The sequence below is a fragment of the Pleurodeles waltl genome, chromosome 5 (genome assembly GCF_031143425.1).
Source record: "Pleurodeles waltl isolate 20211129_DDA chromosome 5, aPleWal1.hap1.20221129, whole genome shotgun sequence".
Taxonomy (NCBI): Eukaryota; Metazoa; Chordata; class Amphibia; order Caudata; family Salamandridae; genus Pleurodeles; species Pleurodeles waltl.
The window spans coordinates 1168307232-1168325195 of NC_090444.1; the positions used below are offsets into that span (position 1 = coordinate 1168307232).

The window sequence follows — 17964 nt, forward strand, 5'->3', positions numbered from 1 at the left end:
TTCTGCAGCCAGTTATCAATACTGATGTATTTGTTCTTTTGATATAAAAACTGATTGCCCTAGAAAGGTGTGAAGAAGCATAAAAGGTAGAAAGAGCAAGTCATTAACCCAAATTAAAAGATGAAACCACCTTGAGAAGAAAGAAAACTTTTGTCCTAAATTTTAGTTTGCCTGGAAGAAGGTTGTGTAGGGCTTATAATCTACTGAAGTAATAATTGACAATTTACTTACCTTCCCTTACACCTTATCTGGTAGAGACTATGGGCCTGATTACAACTTTGGAGGAAGGTGTTAATCCGTCCCAAAAGTGACGGATATACCACCAGCCGTATTACGAGTCCATTATATCCTATGGAACTTGTAATACGGCTGGTGGTATATCCGTCACATTTGGGACGGATTAACACCTCCTCCAAAGTTGTAATCAGGCCCTATATCTAACTGCAGATTCCTTACTTTGAACTCCCCCCAGGTGTCAGACGTGATCAGGAAGAGTTTTCATGAGCAGTACCCCTGCACGCTGGCAAGTGGCATCGATCAGCTCCACGTTTGTCATCGTCTGCACCAGAAATTACATTGTGGTTCACACACGTGTGCCACCCAGACATGCCGACCTCTGTTTCTTTTCACGACTTTCCACAGTAGAAGTGCGGAGCCATGAAGAACACTGACCACGGGTGTGTCAACACTAGGACCTTGCAAAAGTGAAGTCCCTGCCCCTAGAAATCTGTTTCCAGAGCGGGGAGGATGGATGGGTCGGTAAGGAACCTGCAGCTGGATATAGTCTCTACCAGATAATGCGTTCCCAAAGGTAATTAACTTGTCCATCTGATAGAGAGTACTAACAGCAAATTCCTTACACCTTTGAATAGATACTCAAACGATGCCATCCCCTGAGGTGGGTCTGCGAACCAATTTCAAATGAGAAAGTCATGCAGGACCGAATGGGCAAAGTGTCCATATCTATTGACTCTCCAGACAGCACTATTTAGTAAACGTGTGCAAAGATGCCCACGTCACTGCCTACAAGAGGTCCAGGACAAGAACTCTTTGTGCAAACTCAGTAGTAGCAGCTTTAGCTCTGGTGGAATGGGGTCTCAAGTCTGCATGGGGTTGTTTTTCGGCAAGTGCATAGCAGATCTTGATGCAGAGAATGACCCAACAAGACTGGTTGTGTCTGCACAGCCCGACCAGTCTTCACACCCACATATCCCAAGAAGAGTTGGTTATCTACCCGGAACTCTTTTGTACGATCAAGATAGAATGTCAACGCTCTTTTTGTTTCCAGGTGGTGGAGTCTCTCCTCTTCTTTAGAAGAATGCGAGGGTGCATAAAAAGTAGGCAAGGTGATAGAATGACCTGCATGAAAAGGCGTGACCACTTTTGGCACAAAAGAGGTCCTAATACGAAACACTACTTAGTTAGTATAAATGGAGAGGTAGTTTAGTGTAGCGAGGTAGACGGGTTGTATAAGGATACCCTCCTTTTTCTTGGTATATAATGAATGTAGACAAAACCAATATTGGGTTTTTATCATTTCTTTATTCTCTTTAATGATTTCTCATTTAGGGGTTTATAATATGTTTTTGCTTTTTGTCATGATGTGTATGTTGGTCTTCTTTTCGCTTCCTTTAATGCCTTGTTCTTGTTCCTTTCTTTCCCAGTTTCTTTTCTCTTCCGCGCAGTCTCCGGTGATCTCGGAAGAGGAAAAAACAAAAGGCATTGTAGGGGTTCTGGGACAGGGAGAGAGGAGGGTAACCGTGCATAGGGGAGGAGTCAGGTTTAAGTGATTCACGTCTCGTGCGTCTTGTGCTAAGAATGGGGTTTCTCAAACCTGTGCTCCCCAAGAAATTTTTATACTGCAGGTATTACTTTCAGGATGCTCTCTGCGGTGCCCCTTCTCACTCCCCCGCCCAGTCACCACTGATTCCCTCCTGCTTCCCCAAGTGACAGCCCCACACTGAACCGCGTTAAGTGGTTCCGTACCAGGGCAAGCCATGTCCCTCCTGGGACGTGACGGAAATCTTGGCCTTCTCCCCTCTCGACCGGCGGACGTCCTTGGACTGCTCCTTCGTTCATGCCGTCTCCTGTGTTCTCCTTCCCAGGCACCTGTGGTGTCCTCCTCGTTTCAGCCTCTCCTCTCATTCATTCTCCGGGTTCTTGTCTCCTCTCATCTTGTCCTCTAAGCTCCCAGCTCCTCGCTTTTTTCACCACTCCGTGCACCTTTGTGCACTTCGGTCACACTTCCCAGCGTCCAGACGCACGGGTTTACATTCTGACCTGCTGCTCTCTGCCGTGCCCCGGGATACCTGTCGGGCGAGCTTGGGGCATCATCGGTCCTTCTCTCTGGTATGCCGGGTGAGGCCCCATCACAGGCAGCTTAGACAATAAGGTCTGCAGCTCACTCACTCTGCGGGCAGATGTAACTGCCACAAGGAAGGCTGCTTTCAATGTGAGAAGCCTGAGGGGACATTTGTGAAGTGGCTCGAAAGGAGCGCACATCAGAAAGGTCAGAATCAAATTAAGATCCCACTGGGGCATAGTGAATGGGGATGCAGGGAAGAGATGAGTAAAACCTTTGAGAAACCTATGTACAATAGGAAGATGGAACAAGGAGGGTTGATTAGGCGACTGCAAGAAAGCAGAAATAGCAGTTAATAGCCTTTAAGAGTGACCAAAGCCCTGGTGGGAAAGTGAAAGAAGGACATCAGAAAGAGGATCAACAGACTTGCCTGTGCACCATTCCACAAATTTCTACCGACAGGCGCATACCGTTTTGGTGGAGGGAAGCTTGACTGCGAAGGACTAATAGATATGCTCAGCAGCTGGGGATACCAGACTCTCCATGCTCAGTCCAGAGTTATAAGGATTACTTGGGTCCAGTCATTCCTGATCTTCTTGAGAGCACTGGTCAGGAGTGATATGGGCAGAAAGGCATACAAGAGGCCTGAATTCCACTTGTGACAAAAAGCCTCCCCGAGCGAGTGCTGCCTTGGAAACTCCAACACACAATACTGCTGACATTGAGCGTTCTCTGTGGAGGTGAACAGATCTAACGAAGTCTGTTCCCACTGCTGAAAGAGATCTTGTGCCACCTCCGGATGGAGATGCCATTTGTCATCCGGTAGGCGTTTTGGGGTGAGTTTGTCTGCTCTGGCATACAGAGAGCCTGCAAGATGTTGAACCACCAAGGATATGCCCTGCTGTTCCAGCCACGTCCAGAGGTGCAGAGCCTCTTGACAGAGGGTCCACAACCCCACCCTGCCCTACTTATTGCAGTACCACATGCTGGTGGTGTTGTCCGTGAATACCTGCACTATCTTTCCCTTGATAGAAGGTAGAAAGGCTTTCAATGCCAGTCAGATCGCATGGAGCTCCAGCATCTTGAGGTGGAGTCCCACTTCTGTTAGAGACCAGATTTCTCTGCTCTCCACCTCTCCCAGATTGCCGCCCCATCAAAGAAGTGACAGAGCTGGTTGAGGAAGGGAGAGGGATCTGCTTTTGGCCCAGTCAAGGTTTGTTAACGACCACTGCACATCATTCACAGTTCCCTCAATGAACTGGACCATATCGGAGAGATTCCCCTGATGCTGTGCCCAATGGAACTTCGGGTCCCACTGCAGAGCCCGCATATGCCATCTGCCATGTCTCACCAGCAGGATGCAGGAGGCCTTGAGGCCCAGCAGCCTTAGACTCACTGAAATCCAGGAAAGAGGCTGAACATTGGTATCATAGCCTGAGTGTTCTCAACAGCTCCAATGAAAGGGAGTGTCTGTGACTTCTGCATGTTTACAGTGAACCCTAGCGAATGCAGGAGGTTCGCTGTAGTCTAGAGGTGGAAGACTACAGCCTGGGGTGAGCCTGCCTTCAACAGTCAGTCATAGAGATAGGGGAAGACTGATACCCCTGACCTCCACGGATGAACTGCATCCACCGCCATCACCTTGGTGAACACCAGAGGGGTTCTGGTAAGGCCAAAGGGAAGCATGGTAAACTGAAAGTGCTCATTGCCTACCATGAACTGCAAGTAACACCTGTGAGCAGGCAGGGCAGGGATGTGGAAATAAGCGTCCTGCAAGTCCAGTGCTACCATCCAGTCTCCTGATTCCAGGGCAGACAATGTGAGCATTTTCAACTTCTCCTTCTCGAATAGGACATTGAGGGCTTGCAGATGTACAATACAGCAAAGACCCTTGTCCTTTTTTGAAACAAACAATTAGTGAAAGTAGCAACCAGGGCCTACATCGGGTATTGGAACCCTCTCTATGGCTCCCTTGGCCAAGAGAGCTACAACTTCCACATAGAGAAGGAATAAATGATCGTCCATCATCTGGTCGTAAAAAAGTGGCATTGAAGGAGGGGTAGTCTTGAAAGGGGAGCGACGATCTGCAAAACCCACCTGCCCAATGGATTGCCAGTGGGGCAGGTGATGGTGAATCCTGCCACCAACTGGGTGTCCACAATGGCAAAAGGGGCAGACTAGGATGATGCAGAGTCTGCTGCTGCAGAGGGGTTGGGGGAAGCGGACTTGACAGACCGCTGGTCACCTGAGCCATAAGCGTGGTGGGTCCCGCTCCCTTGGCCACAAAGAAGCTGGCCAGGATGTGCGACACAGTGCCTGGCCAGGAATTGGTGCAGTTGGAAACTCCTTTCATAGCCACGAAAGGGGCAAAAAGCAGATCGAGGGGTGGGAGAGGCTGCAGCGATTCCGAAAGACCTAGCCGTAGCACGAGAATCCTTTAAGTGCTTGAGCGCCAAATCTGCCTTGTCTCCAATGAGACGGGTGCCATCGAATAGCATGTCCAATAGCGAAGCTCGGACATACCCCGAAAAGCCAGACATCCTCAGCCAGGTGTGGCGCCTCATGGATACTGTCATGGAAAATGCTTTGCCTAGCAAGTTGGTCGTGTCAGGTCTGCAATGGATTGTGACCTTTGCTGCGTCTCTCTCATCGGCAACAGCCTGAAAGAGTACAGCCTAGGCCTCCCGTGGGACCTGCGGCAGCACTTGCACGATCGAGTCCTACAGAGCATGGGAATAACTTCCCAAAAGGCATTTGGTGTTTACGGACTGCAATGCCAGGCTGCCAGATGAAAACATCTGTTTCTCACATTAATGCAGCCTCTTTGATTCCCTAACCATAGGAGTGAAAAGGGAACGCCCCATGGGTTGCAGAGGCTCGGACCACCAAGCTCTTGAGGTGGGATGTTGGGTAAGAAAACTTGGGTCTCCAGGGTGATGGCGGAAGGAAATTTGTCCTATTCACAGGATCCCCTATGCTGGGTTTTGACCAGGTACCCAGAAGGAAGTCCTTGAAGGCAAAAACTGTAAACTTCGTACTTGTATAGCGCTCTTTTACCCTGAGGGCATCTTGGCGCTTTTACACATACCGCTGTGGAACCCTTCCTGGTTTTCCCTGTGAAGTGCCCACTCCTGGGCACCCCCAAGGTGAAGCCAGGCATTCCTAGCGCTGTTGGGGCCGTTGTGGAGATTAAGCAAGCTATTGCCCAGAGTTACAGAGTGGGACCCCATGATTAGATTGGCACCGACGCGAGAGTTATCAGGTCTGAGGAAATTGAGCCCACGACCCGCCGAGGCAGGAATTGAACCCTGGTCCCAGGCCACACCTCTGCATCAGGGTCTGCTGCTCTAACCATTGAGCCACACTTCTCCACCAGGCATCATTGAACGGGAGCAGAAGTTCGGAGGTGGAAGCTCCCGGTTGCAGCACCTCTGTGAAATGATTGGTCTTGAGGGCCACTGAGGGCAACTCAAGGTCCAGGACCTCCGCCACACTCCTCACCACCACTGCATAAAAAGCTTACTCCTCCATAGCCGGCGTCGGGCGACAGCTATCCAGCTCTGTGTCGGAGATAACAATGGGGATGGCACGCCAGTGCTGGAGTGTCAGCATCGAGGCCAGCGCAGGGAAAGGTGGAGGGGGTATGACCAGCACCATTCCGGAACCAGGACTGGATCCCTGGGAGCCTATCAGCGCTGAGGCCGAAGCAGTCTGTGTGGAACCGAATGGGGCTCCCTCCGACCCTGCTGGGCCCAAAGGAGTGCCGGCAGGGTTGGGCTGACTAAGAATGAGATGCATGGCCTTATAAAATTATTTTAATTGGACAGGGCTTGCTCCGGCTCCCGTAAACCCTGGGAGGCATGAAGTTGGCCCAGGCACAGGTTCTGAAGAACAAGGTCTAGAATGATGGCGTCACGACGGTCGACAGACGAGGAAAAGTCGAAGAACGCTTCGAATTCTTGCTCTTCTTCTTGTGCCTCACCTTTAGGGGCCACTCCCTCAAAGCCTTTGAATACATGGCCCGGCACATGGAGCACAACTTCGGGATGCAATCCAAACACCACAAGCACATGAGGTGCAGATCTGTTATGGACATCCCCTAATGTCAGGATCCACAGGGCTTTAAACCCATCTTCCTAGGTGACATCCCTCAACACATCAGCAGTGACCTCAAAAAGAATATGACCAAAAGTTGAAAAAGACCAGTCAAAAAATTACTGAGGGGTAGCTCTCTCTCTCAGATCAGAGCTGGCTGGCACAGAAAAAAAATAACTGACTTTGGTGTGCGTGGGTGGGGCCTATATAGGAACTGCAATGTATTTTCTGGCATGGACAGCGCAGACAACGGAAGCGGAGCTGATCGATGCCACCGACCGGCACGCAAGGGTACTGCTCACAAAAAATCTTCCGAATCCAGTCTGATGCCTGAGGAAAATTCAAAGGTAAGGAATCTGCAACTAGAAGTCTCTATCAGATAAGAAACAGTTGTGAGAGTTAGATTGGCAAGGGCCCAAGTAGGGTCCCTATTAAAAAAAAGTTAATACATTTAAATCTTACTGTGGTGACATTGTCCGTGAAGCGAGCGGACTCCATTTGGAAAGCTGTGGTGGAACAGGTGTTGCAGCTAGGTGGCTGAAGGTAGGACAGCTAGGAGGGGCGTCCTTAGAGAGATGGCAAGGAAAGAGCTTTGGAGGGTGGGAGGAGAGACTGCCTGTTTTCCCTTTGGAAGCACCTTGAAAGAGAGACATCCTGAGAGAGGGACAACCCAGCAAAAGTCACCCTGAGGAGACACTCCTAAGGAAGTGCCCCCTGCATCCTTGCACCCCAGCGCTCCCTGGCCCAAGGATCCCAAGCAGGGGGCCACTGTGCAGCAGCAGCAGCAGCATGACAGGTGCTGGAGGAGGGATCAATATCCAGTGGTGTTTTCCTCAGGTTAAAGGGGCGGTACATGATGATGTTGTATAAGCTGATATTATCTCGACAGAAGAATTTAATAATTCTGGAGAATTACTGGCAACAGGAGACAAGGGAGGTAGAGTTGTCAATTTCGAGAAGGAGCAAGAGAACAAAACTCAGTCTCACAGCAGAGGGGAATACAATGTTTACAGCACTTTTCAGAGTCACAAACCAGAATTCGAGTATTTGAAAAGCTTAGAAATTGAAGAAAAAAATAAACAAAAATATATAGTTGCCACAGGAAAATCCTGCTCAGTTTGTATTGTCAACAAACGACAAAACAATAAAGTTGTCGAAAATCAGTGAAAAGGACAAGAGACCAGAAGGAGACAATCTGAACTAAAGACGGAAGATACAGGGATCCTTCACCAGTTACAGCACTTTATGTACCCTTGTTGAGGTCCATGGATCCAATGGTTGAAGCAATTCCAAGAAGAATATTTGCTAATGCTCATACAACTCTGTATCAGTCAATAGCGACTATGAATCATATTTGTCTGCAGGTGATTTGCGGATGATATTAAGCCTGCAAACAAAGAAGAACTGAAGGAAGTAACTGCTGCTGCTGAGTTTCATCCACACCATCGTAAAACCTTTGTTTAAAGGCACAGTAAGGGGGCTATTCCACTATGTGACATGAGGACAGCAGCACTCTGCGACAGGCACTCGAAATTTTTTGAAGAGCCTGAGGATCCCAGCAACAGATCCTTTTTCACCGAAATAATCTCCTCCATATCAGATGTTACATTTAGTCACAGCGGTCGATATATGATGATTTGAGATTAACTTTCAGTGAAAATATGGGATTAAAATATGGAGAGCAGGCCTGTGGAAACTCAGTTGTATGAATACCTCAGAAGTAAACTTTGTTTACTTAATGGGAATGACTGCAGCTTTGAACAGTTTGAGTGCTGCTGGAACGGATTAGATGGTGGTGTCATGACAAGATCCTACAATACCTTCTTTAGAATGTTTGATAAAATTACGAAACAAGACATTACCCTGGAAGCATCTCGAGAAAACAACAAACCACTTACAGTTTTGAAACCACATAAAGTTTGTGCAAGTGGCAAAAGGATGAAGAACGAAATAAGCTTTGACAGTTTAGACTTTAACAAGAAGATTCTGCACACGTCTTGGCATCCCAAGGAAAGCGTAATTAGTGTTGCTACTACAAACAACTTGATTATATTTCAAGACAAAGTGAATTAAGGGCGGCATTCCTTGCAGGATGGTCCATTTCCTGCATTGTTGAAATAGCTGAATCTAGAATTTGTACCTGTAAAAGAAACCGGAAGAGGTCCATAGTGGCACCCCTTTCCAGTGTTTAAAAATGTGCCATGTGACAACACATTTTTATCGGTACACAGAGAAAGCTCCGATGATCCATCAGCTGTGCTGTTCTCCCAGTCTGCTAGACATTTAGGTAAGGGTAGGGCACTTTTTAATTTAATGACTACTTGCACCATCTTGCCTAATGGACTAGATTGGACTCTATCAACGTTGCTTTACTCCATTTTTTTTAATGCCTTGCATTGTGATGCTGTCAAACCCAGTGAAAGCCTTCAGTCATGCTATGGGATTTAATTGTGTAACTTCATTGTGGCCGCCCTTTTTTGTAAATTAAACACAGCTCATCCTCGCTGTGACTTGTAGCTTTCCTCTCCTGGACTCCTTCATTTTCTTAACCTCCCAACCGCCCCAGCTGAAAGCACACAAAATGGGTCAGTTTGGAGACGGTGGGGGTCTGTATTGCGAACAAATGTTTTAATGACAACTGACTATAATCACTCCTTGCCATGTCTGGCACAAACCAATAAATCTCTCTAAGCATAAGTAAATGAGTGGGAAGGTAAAAATTAACTATTTCAAAAAACTAAAAACAATGAGTGATTAAAAGAGGAACAGTTGATCCAGAATGTAAAGGAAAAATGACAAGACCGCACTGTAACCCTTTACCGTGCCTACTGTACAGCCATGCCAGGTGAACTAAGTGCAAAATGAAGAATCTCAGATAAAGAGGTTTCAAAGGGTTGTTGTTTTCTTCCTTACGCCAGGCTATAAACCTGTTCCACCTTCCAGAATAAACTGATTTAGTTGAAGGGCAACAGGTTAAAGAATGACACTGACCACTACAGGTGGCAGCTAACTGTACCTGTTCAACCTCCAGGTATGTAGGAGAAGGATCTGGAGGTTTAGGATGTTAATACGTAGCCTCCGATTGAGACTGAAGGCCCCCCTGAATGGAAGGAGTAGGGGACTACAGGAGAGGTACAGGAAGCCTGTGTACCACACCCATCTTAGCCAATTCAGGTCAATAACAATATCTTATGAAGAATCCTGGTGTAACTTCCTCAACATTCAAAGAAGCCGGGGCTCCTGATCTCGAATTGTTCCACATGAGCTTCCCACCCAAAGATGGATGCATCTGTCACCACTGGGGTCACAGATGGAGAAGGACAGAAGGATCTCCCCTTCAACAGGTGTTCCTCACAGTAGGCTCGCTGCTGCATTCAGAGATATTAAAATGGTTTCCAACAGATTTCCCTCATATTAGAACTACTGCTAACTGAGGCACCACTCAAGAGCCCTCACATGCAAGTGTACAAAAATGATAAAGAGGATGCAAGAAGCCAACAGACCAGGAGTAAGATGTTAAGACCTGGAATAGGAGAACCTGCCTGAAACATCAGAATCATAACCTGAATGTCTCAGATCCACTGGGGTGGGAGGAAAAGGTCAAAGGGATAAGTGTCCTGTCTTAGCCTTAAAAACAGGAAAGACTGTGTGAGCTCCAGGTGAGCTTTTTATTTTCTGATGTAAAAAGCCAACTGGAACAGTAAGAATACTGTTGCGTGTAGGTCATGATAACGATCTCTGTTGAGTCTGGGCCTTTAGGGACCAATTGTTCAAATATGGGCACAACACAATTCCATCTTATGAGATATGCCACTACCACTGCCATCACCTTGAGGAAGATTCAAGGTGCTGATGCTAGCCCAAACTGAAGCATGCAAATTGGTAGTGAGTGGGACCCCACCACAAAACGCAAGTACTTCCTGTGTGCTTTTAGGATCAGCACAAGAAAGTATATGTCTTTGAAGTTGAGAGATGCCATCCAATCCTCTTCATTGAGGGAAAACAAAACCTGACCTAGCGAGCATCTTGAACCTTTCCTTGTGGACAAAAAAATTAGAGATCCAGTGATCAGCGATTGGAGAAAGAATGTTGTCCTTTTTGGGAATCAGGAAGTACCAAGAACAGCACATTTGCCCAATTTCCTGCCCTGGCACCAAGTCACGTGCTCTCTCCTATAGCAGGGGTGCCATATCCTGCTGAAGAATGAGTAGATGATCCTGCGAGGGTAACAACTGAAGGTGGGGGGTCCACCGATCAGAAAGGGTCCTGTTGAAAGATAGGGAACACCCTCTTTCGACCACCAGAAGGATCCATTTGTCTGTTGTTGCTTTTTTCAGGCTGGTAGAAAGAAAGGAAAATGGCCTTTCATAGGAGTCACATGCCTTATCACTGGCAAGCTGGATGGTTTTTCCTGGTGGGACAGAAAACGATCTGGAGGGCAAAGAGGTTGGTTGTTGTGGCTGGCGACCTCATCCTCGGCCTCTAAATTGGTGCAGAAGTGGGTTTTGTGGTTGTTGATAAGATTCCCACTGTCAATATTAAAGTACCTTTGCAAATCCTATACATTTCTGAAAAATGTGGAATTCTTCCTGGGGAACCAGAAGACCCTATGACCTCAAGTTGCTTTTCTTCACTTGAAATGTTCCAGCGCAGCATCTGCTTTTGGGCCCTGTCTGTCAAACGGCATTCCCATGAAAATGTTATGTACATTAGATGAAAAACGAGTGTAATTTAACCAGGCATAGTGGCCAAGAGAGAAACAGAGGTGCCTATACCTCTAGTAATAGATTCAGAGTAATCCAACCCTGCTTTTATAATATGCATTAAGGCCTCCTGAACATCTCTAAACACTCTTATGAAGAATAAGTTACTTACCTTCGGTAACACATTATCCGGTAGACTTTATCTAGCTGCAGATTCTTTACCTTTGAATTCCCTGGTGTCAGCTTAGAATCCTGAATATTTGCTGAGCAATACCCTGTGCGTGCCATCAGGTGGTGTCGTTCATATTTGCGTGCATCGTTCAGCTCTGCGAGGTGTCGTCAGCGTTGTTGCAGCTGCCTGTGATGTCACGGTCACCTATAAAGGCACCACCCCAGCGCGCGTACGTCAGTTCTTTTCCTTAAACGCCGGTTAAGCGCAGGTACGGGATCAAGCTACCCTTTTTTCAGGCATTTTTCGACCTTTTTGTCAAAGATGTTTTCGTCTGTGCGAGATGTCTTTGAGGAAGATGGGGTTTAAGATGTGTGGCACCTGCCATCGCGCCATGTCGGTTACGAGCCCCCATCAGGTATGTGTCTGGTGCCTCAACAGAGACCACGACTAAAAGTTGTTTAGCGACTGCCAGGCCATGGCCCCGAAAGCTTTGAGAGAGTGCTCTCTGAAGCTCATGGCAGACCGGCAGTCCACGTCAGTAGGCGTGACTCATAGGAGGTCATGGTCCCGCTCGAGGAAGTCGCAAGACCGCTCCAGGAGCCCCAAGTCCTCTTCTTCTCATTCGAGGTCCTCCGGGCACTCGACGAAGAGGCACAAAAAGAAGAAGAAGTCAAGTGGACTTTGACTTTGCGACACCGTCAGCCGATGAGGCAACTCGTAAACGTCAACGTTCCGCGGAGCCGATGCCAGGGCTGACCTTGTGTCTCCCCACTATCTGGGAGCCGGAGCGACCCCCACTCAATTTAAAGAGTTTTACAAAGCCATGCGCCTCGTATTTGAGCGAGCTGCCCTCGCTGGTGGGTCTTCGGGCCACGCGGGGTCTGCAGGGGCACCACTGGATTCGACGCCGGCAGCGTTGGCCTAGGCGGCGTTGGGAACCCCGGGATCTGATATCAGATCAGGATCGACCACAGTTCCACACAGTCGGCCTCCTCCAGCGTCAGTCCCGACGTCTATGCTCCACCCACTGCCTGCGCCCACTGGCGGTGCGAGCTCCATCCTCATCCCAGATGATCCAGAGCCGGAACAAACTTGTACGTTGCTGATTCTGACTTTGACAGCGCTGACAAGGCCCAGATCAGAGCCTGAGGCTTATTTCAAACAGCCAGGCACATGTGAGAAATGGGAGGGGTCTCAGGACCCTTCAGAATATCGACTGGAGCAGGAGTGGTATGAGGATCTAGGGGAAGTCAGTAGAATGGATACTTCTCCAGATACTGGTATGCTCTCACCTCCTTCTGTGGCTACATAAGAGGGAGCTTCCTATGCCATGGTGGTGCATAGAGAAGCCGAGGTACTGGACCTAGAGTTGCCTACGGTGCCGGTCAGAACTAACATCCTGACAGAGGGGCTTCAGCCGGGGGCTTCAACATTGGAGCCGATGTTACCCTTCAACAAAGCCCTTACTGATGTCCTGCTGGGGACGTGGTCCAAACCCAGCACAGGGGCTCCTGTAAATAGGACAATTGGCTGCCGCCACTGACCAGCTCCTCCTGACCATAGATTCCTCACCCAACATCTCACCCCAGAGAGCTTGGTGGTCCAAGCCTCCACTTCCCATAGTGCCTTCCCTTCCGTTCACCTGGATATGGAATCCAAGAGGCTGGACCAATTTGGGGAGAAGATGTTTTCTTCCTCCAGCCTGGCACTGCGGTCTGTAAACACCACATGTCTATTGGGCTGTTTTTCCCATACTTTATGCTGCCCCAGGACCCAGAGGATGCACGGGAAATTCTCACTCAAACCGTCAAAATAGGAGAGATGCAGCCAAGTTCACAATTAGGTGTGGTTTGGACATGACCGACTTGCTGGAAACCTGATGGACATGCTCTTCGATGGCTCACGCCTTTTTGGAGAAAAGGCAGACTTGGCACTTGAGCGGTTCAAGGACTCTCGAGCTACGGCCAGATCCTTGGGCATCTTGGCACCTGCTCGCCAGCAGTCTGCCTTTTGCCCCTTTTGAGGCCTTGGAAGGGGTGTGTTACCCCGCCACCCACAGGACAGTCACTATCCTCCATCATCTCAGCATCCCATGTGAGGACAAGGTTGTGGTATCTTCAGACCCAGAGGTTCTAGCCAGAGGTCGGCCACCACCCAGCCCCCCTCTTCCACAGCACCCAAGTCCTCCTAGTATGATTCTGCAAGATCATGCTTATCCAGTTGGAGGGAGGATTCAATTTTATCTCCCTCACTGGCAGTCCATAACATCGGACAAATGGGTCTTGCAGATCACACAGAAAGGCTGTTCCCTCCCCTTCCAGTCCTTCCCTCCCTCTATGCCTCCATTAAAAGAACTGCTGATGGAGGATCATTTAATCTTGCTCCGTGAGGAAGTTACAGCTCTCTTGGCCAAGGGAGCCACAGAAAGGCTCCCGATGTCAGAAGTAGGCAGTGGTTGTTATTACCGCTAGTTTCTGATTCCAAAAAAGAACAAGGGTCTTCGTCCTATCTTAGATAAAAGGAAAAATTCAAGATGTTCACTCTTGCTCAGGTCTTGTCTGCCTTAGACCAAGGAGACTAGATGGTAGATTTGGACTTGCAGGATGCGTATTATCACGTCCCCATCCTACCTTCCCACAGGTGAAGGTGGGCTACGAGCACTTTCAGTTTATCGTGCTCCCCTTAGGTCTCACCAGTGCCCCTCGGGTGTTCACCAAGGTGATGGCGGTGGTAGCAGTTCATCTGCCCAGGTTAGGGGTTTTAGTCTTCACCTACCTCGACGACTGGCTGTTGAAGGCTCCTACGCCCCAGGCTCTTGTCAACCATCTTGAGACTACTGCAAACCTCCTGCATTCACTGGGGTTCACTATAAACGTGCCAAAGTCACACCTATCTCCCCTCAGAAGCTCCCTTTCATCTGAGCTGTTCTGGACACAGTGAAGTTTCTGGCTTATTCTCCTGAGCACCGAGTCCAGGATATTCAGGTTATGATACTGATGTTTCGGTCTCTATCCTGGATTTTGGTGAGACAGACTCTGAGGCTGTTGGGACTCATGGCCCCCTGCATCCTGTTAGACAAGCGTGCCAGATGGCATGCAAGGGCTCTGCAATGGACCTGAAGCTCCAGTGGGTGCAGCATCAGGGAAATCTTACCAACACGGTTTAGATCTCAGAGAGAACTGCAAAAGACCTGCAGTGGTGGTTAGTGCACTGCTATTGGGTCAGATGCAGGCTCCTCTCCCTTCCCCAGCCAGATCTCACAGTAGTGACAGATGCGTCACTTCTGGGATGGAGCGGCCACTTTGGAGAGGTGGAGATCAGAGGTCTCTGGTCTCCGGCTGAATCCGGACTGCATATCAACTTACTGGAACTCCGGGCACTCCGACTGGTATTGAAAGCATTTCTTCCTGTTGTAAAAGGGAAGATAGTGCAGGTGTTCATGGACAACACCACAGTAATGTAGTACTGCAACAAGCAGGGCGATGTAGGGTCATGGAACCTTTGTCAAGAGGCTCTGTATCGCTGGATATGGCTGGAACAGAAGGGCATAACCCAGGAGGTTCAACACCTGGCAGGTTCTCTGAACACCAGGACAGGCGAACTCAGCCGTTAGGGACTATCAGATCACGAATGGTGCCTCCACCTGGAGGTGGCGCAAGGGCTCTTTCAGCAGTGGGGAGAGCCTTGGTTAGACCTGTTTGCCTCCACAGAGAATACGCAATGTCAGCAGTATTGCGCTTTGGAATTTCCAAGGTGGCACTCGCTTGGTGACCCCTTTCGCCGCAAGTGGAGTTTAGGCCTCCTGTACGCATTTCCACCCACGCGACTTCTGCCCAGAGTTCTCAAGAAGATCAAGAACGATCAAGCCCAAGTAATCCTAGTGGCTCCGGATTGGGCACGGAGAGTCTGGTATCCCGAGCTTCTGAAAATAAGCATCAATCCTCTGATCAGGTTGCACCTTCGGGAGGATATTCTGTCGCAGCAGCAGGGGTAGGTTCTCAACCCGAACCTGCCAACTCTGCGCCTTCATGCGTGGAGACTGAGCAGCTGCAGTTAATGGCTTTTGACCTTCCTCCCGAAGTCTGTAAAGTTATTTTGGCAGGCAGGCCTCCCTCCACTAAAACGGTACACACCTGCTGTTGGAAACGCTTTCTATATCATTGTACAGAAAGGTCTATTGATCCTCTTTCTGCTTCTCTTTCTGATATCCTCCTTTCTATATGTTGCCTTGCCCAGCTGGGTTCTGCCTTGGGTACTCTCAAGGGCTATCTTTCTGCTATACTAGCATTCCTTCGGCTGCCTGACCAGCCTTCACTTTTCAAATCTCCCATTGTACATAGATTCCTCAAAGGGCTTGTACATATGTTTCCCCCTACGCCCTTTGTTATACCCCAATGGGACCTAAATCTGGTCCTCACATTTCTTATGTGTGCTCCCTTCGAGACCCTATACAACTGTGCCCTCCAGCTGCTCACAATCAAGACAGCCTTCTTAGTGGCAATAACATCTGCCAGGAGGGTGAGTGAGATGCAGGCCCTTTCATCCAAGCCACCGGATCTCAACATATTTTCGGACAAGGTGGTTCTCAGAACTCGTGCCTCTTTCCTCCCCAAAGTGGTGACCTCATTTCATCTGGGTCAGAACATCACCCTGCCCACCTTCTTTGCTCCACCGCATCCCTCTAAAGAAGAGGAGAGACTCCACCGGCTGGACCCAAAAAGACCGTTGTCATGGTGACTGCACAAAAGAGTTCTGGGTGGATGACCAACTCTTTGTGGGGTACGTGGGAGCAAAGAAAGGTCAGGCAGTGCAGAAGCAAACCATTTTGCGCTGGGTCATTCTCTGGATCAAGATCTGCTACGCAGTGGCCAGGAAGCAGCCTCCTGAGGGCTCATTCTGCCAGGGGCAAAGTTGCTACCACTGTGCTAGCTCGAGGCGTTCCATTCCTGGATATTTGTCAGGCGGCAACGTGGGCATCTTTGCACACGTTAGAGAGGACACTTTGCCCGTTCGGTCAAATTTGAAGTCACTAAGGCAGCCATTTTCCAAAGTGCTTGAGTGTACCGGGCAAGGTGGCATGCTGTGTGATTCTTTTTGTTTCCCTGTCAGGTCAGTGTACTGGGAAGGATCCTGAGTTTTACCTCCCACAAGTAAAAGCTTGAACCACCAACCTTTTGGGGGAAAGATGTAGCGGTAGAAAATATGGGTTTACAAGGGTAGTTAAACCTGCGTCCTGTGGGACTATTCACTGTAAATGTGGAAATAGGTATTGACTAAATATATTTTATTGGAGTGATGGAAGCTTCACTAAAAGGAAGCTGAAGTAGTGCAGAAGTAATGAATGTTTGCAAAACATCCATGAGGCTGTTAGTTGCTGACTCAACTAACATCAAAACATCAGCTGAATACTTAATGATGTTATGTTAGGAAGAAGCATGAGCCAGAGTGGAACCGTTTGGGTTTAACACTCCCGCAATGAATGAGTTGAAAAGATGTCATTGTCATCATTGGTATCCAGATCCATTTTTGAGTTAGAGTGCGTACCAAAAAAGATTTCTAATTCAACTTACATAGGATTGATGAACCTACGTAAGTGATTGTAGCTGCTCCTCCTCTGGAGGTCTCTGGACTTTAGGGGGTTTCATCTTGATTGGAGTAACTGAATAGGGTTCAGCGATGTGGGCACTGCTGCCAATGTCAGCATTTGAACAGAGGTCGTAGTCAGTGTAACGGGTGGCAACAATATTGGAATGGGTATTGCCTCCGGGATTACAGAGGGCTGAACTAGAGGGACACACCAGGAGAAGGTCACAAAGGCGGGAAGTGGAGCTAAGGAAGGAAACACAGGGCACACAAGACAGGCCTTCTGCAGGCAAAAAATAGCCCACAATTGCATGGAGAATGCAGAGAGATAGGTACCCAGTGCCAGAAGCTCTGGCTATGCTGGTGCTTGAAGAGAAGACTTCCACGCCACAGAGCCCAGGATTGAGAAGTTGATACTGACACTAGCAGGACCACTGACTGAGCCAACAGTGAACGTAACTTAACTCTTGATTTTGATCTCCGTGATAAATGAAAACCTTTCTTCTTTTTGTGTTGTTTTATGATTTGTTCCCAAAGATCTCGAAAGTGAATGAGAACGCAAGTAGGATTTTAACAGAATACGTTATCGAGCCCGACGGTCATCACTAGCCTAGGCCATAAATAACTTGGCCTCTATTTCCTTTATCCCTGCCCCTAACACACTGTGACAATTATTGCAGGATTTTGTGGTGGTGAGAAACCTAAACGCTACAGGCTGTCCTTATGAGACTATTTCATATACATATGCCACACGTGCGACAGGGCATGAGGGCTGATTTTTTTGGGTGGAGTTTCTGAAGCAAAAACCTTTAAGAGAAGGGAGCTCATGATCTGGATCTAAAAGTGTGGAAAAATGGAACTGCCATTGGTGCGGTGGTCACTCAAGTGACATCACAGAGCCAACACCCTCTTCAGGTACCGAGGCGCTATGGAAACATTTTCAGTATCCCTTCGACCCAAAAGATATTCACAGGTTGGGAAGTCTGCAGGTAGAAGTAGCCATAAGAATTCAATAGTTATTTCACTTGCTCACATTTCAGCGTAAAAACCATTAACAAAAACGATAATGTGTTTTCAAAAAGCTTGTCCACTTCATGGGATAAAAGGGC

General features: G+C 48.4%; 1 protein-coding gene and 1 pseudogene across 3 annotated transcripts in view; one reads left to right on the forward strand and one right to left on the reverse strand.

The window, feature by feature from the left end:
• Positions 1 to 17964, reverse strand: part of TBC1D32 (TBC1 domain family member 32) — an 804546-nt gene that overhangs the window by 33524 nt on the left and 753058 nt on the right. The gene's annotated exons all lie outside the window — the stretch shown is intronic.
• Positions 7187 to 8470, forward strand: LOC138297366 (serine/threonine-protein phosphatase 2A 55 kDa regulatory subunit B alpha isoform pseudogene; annotated as a pseudogene).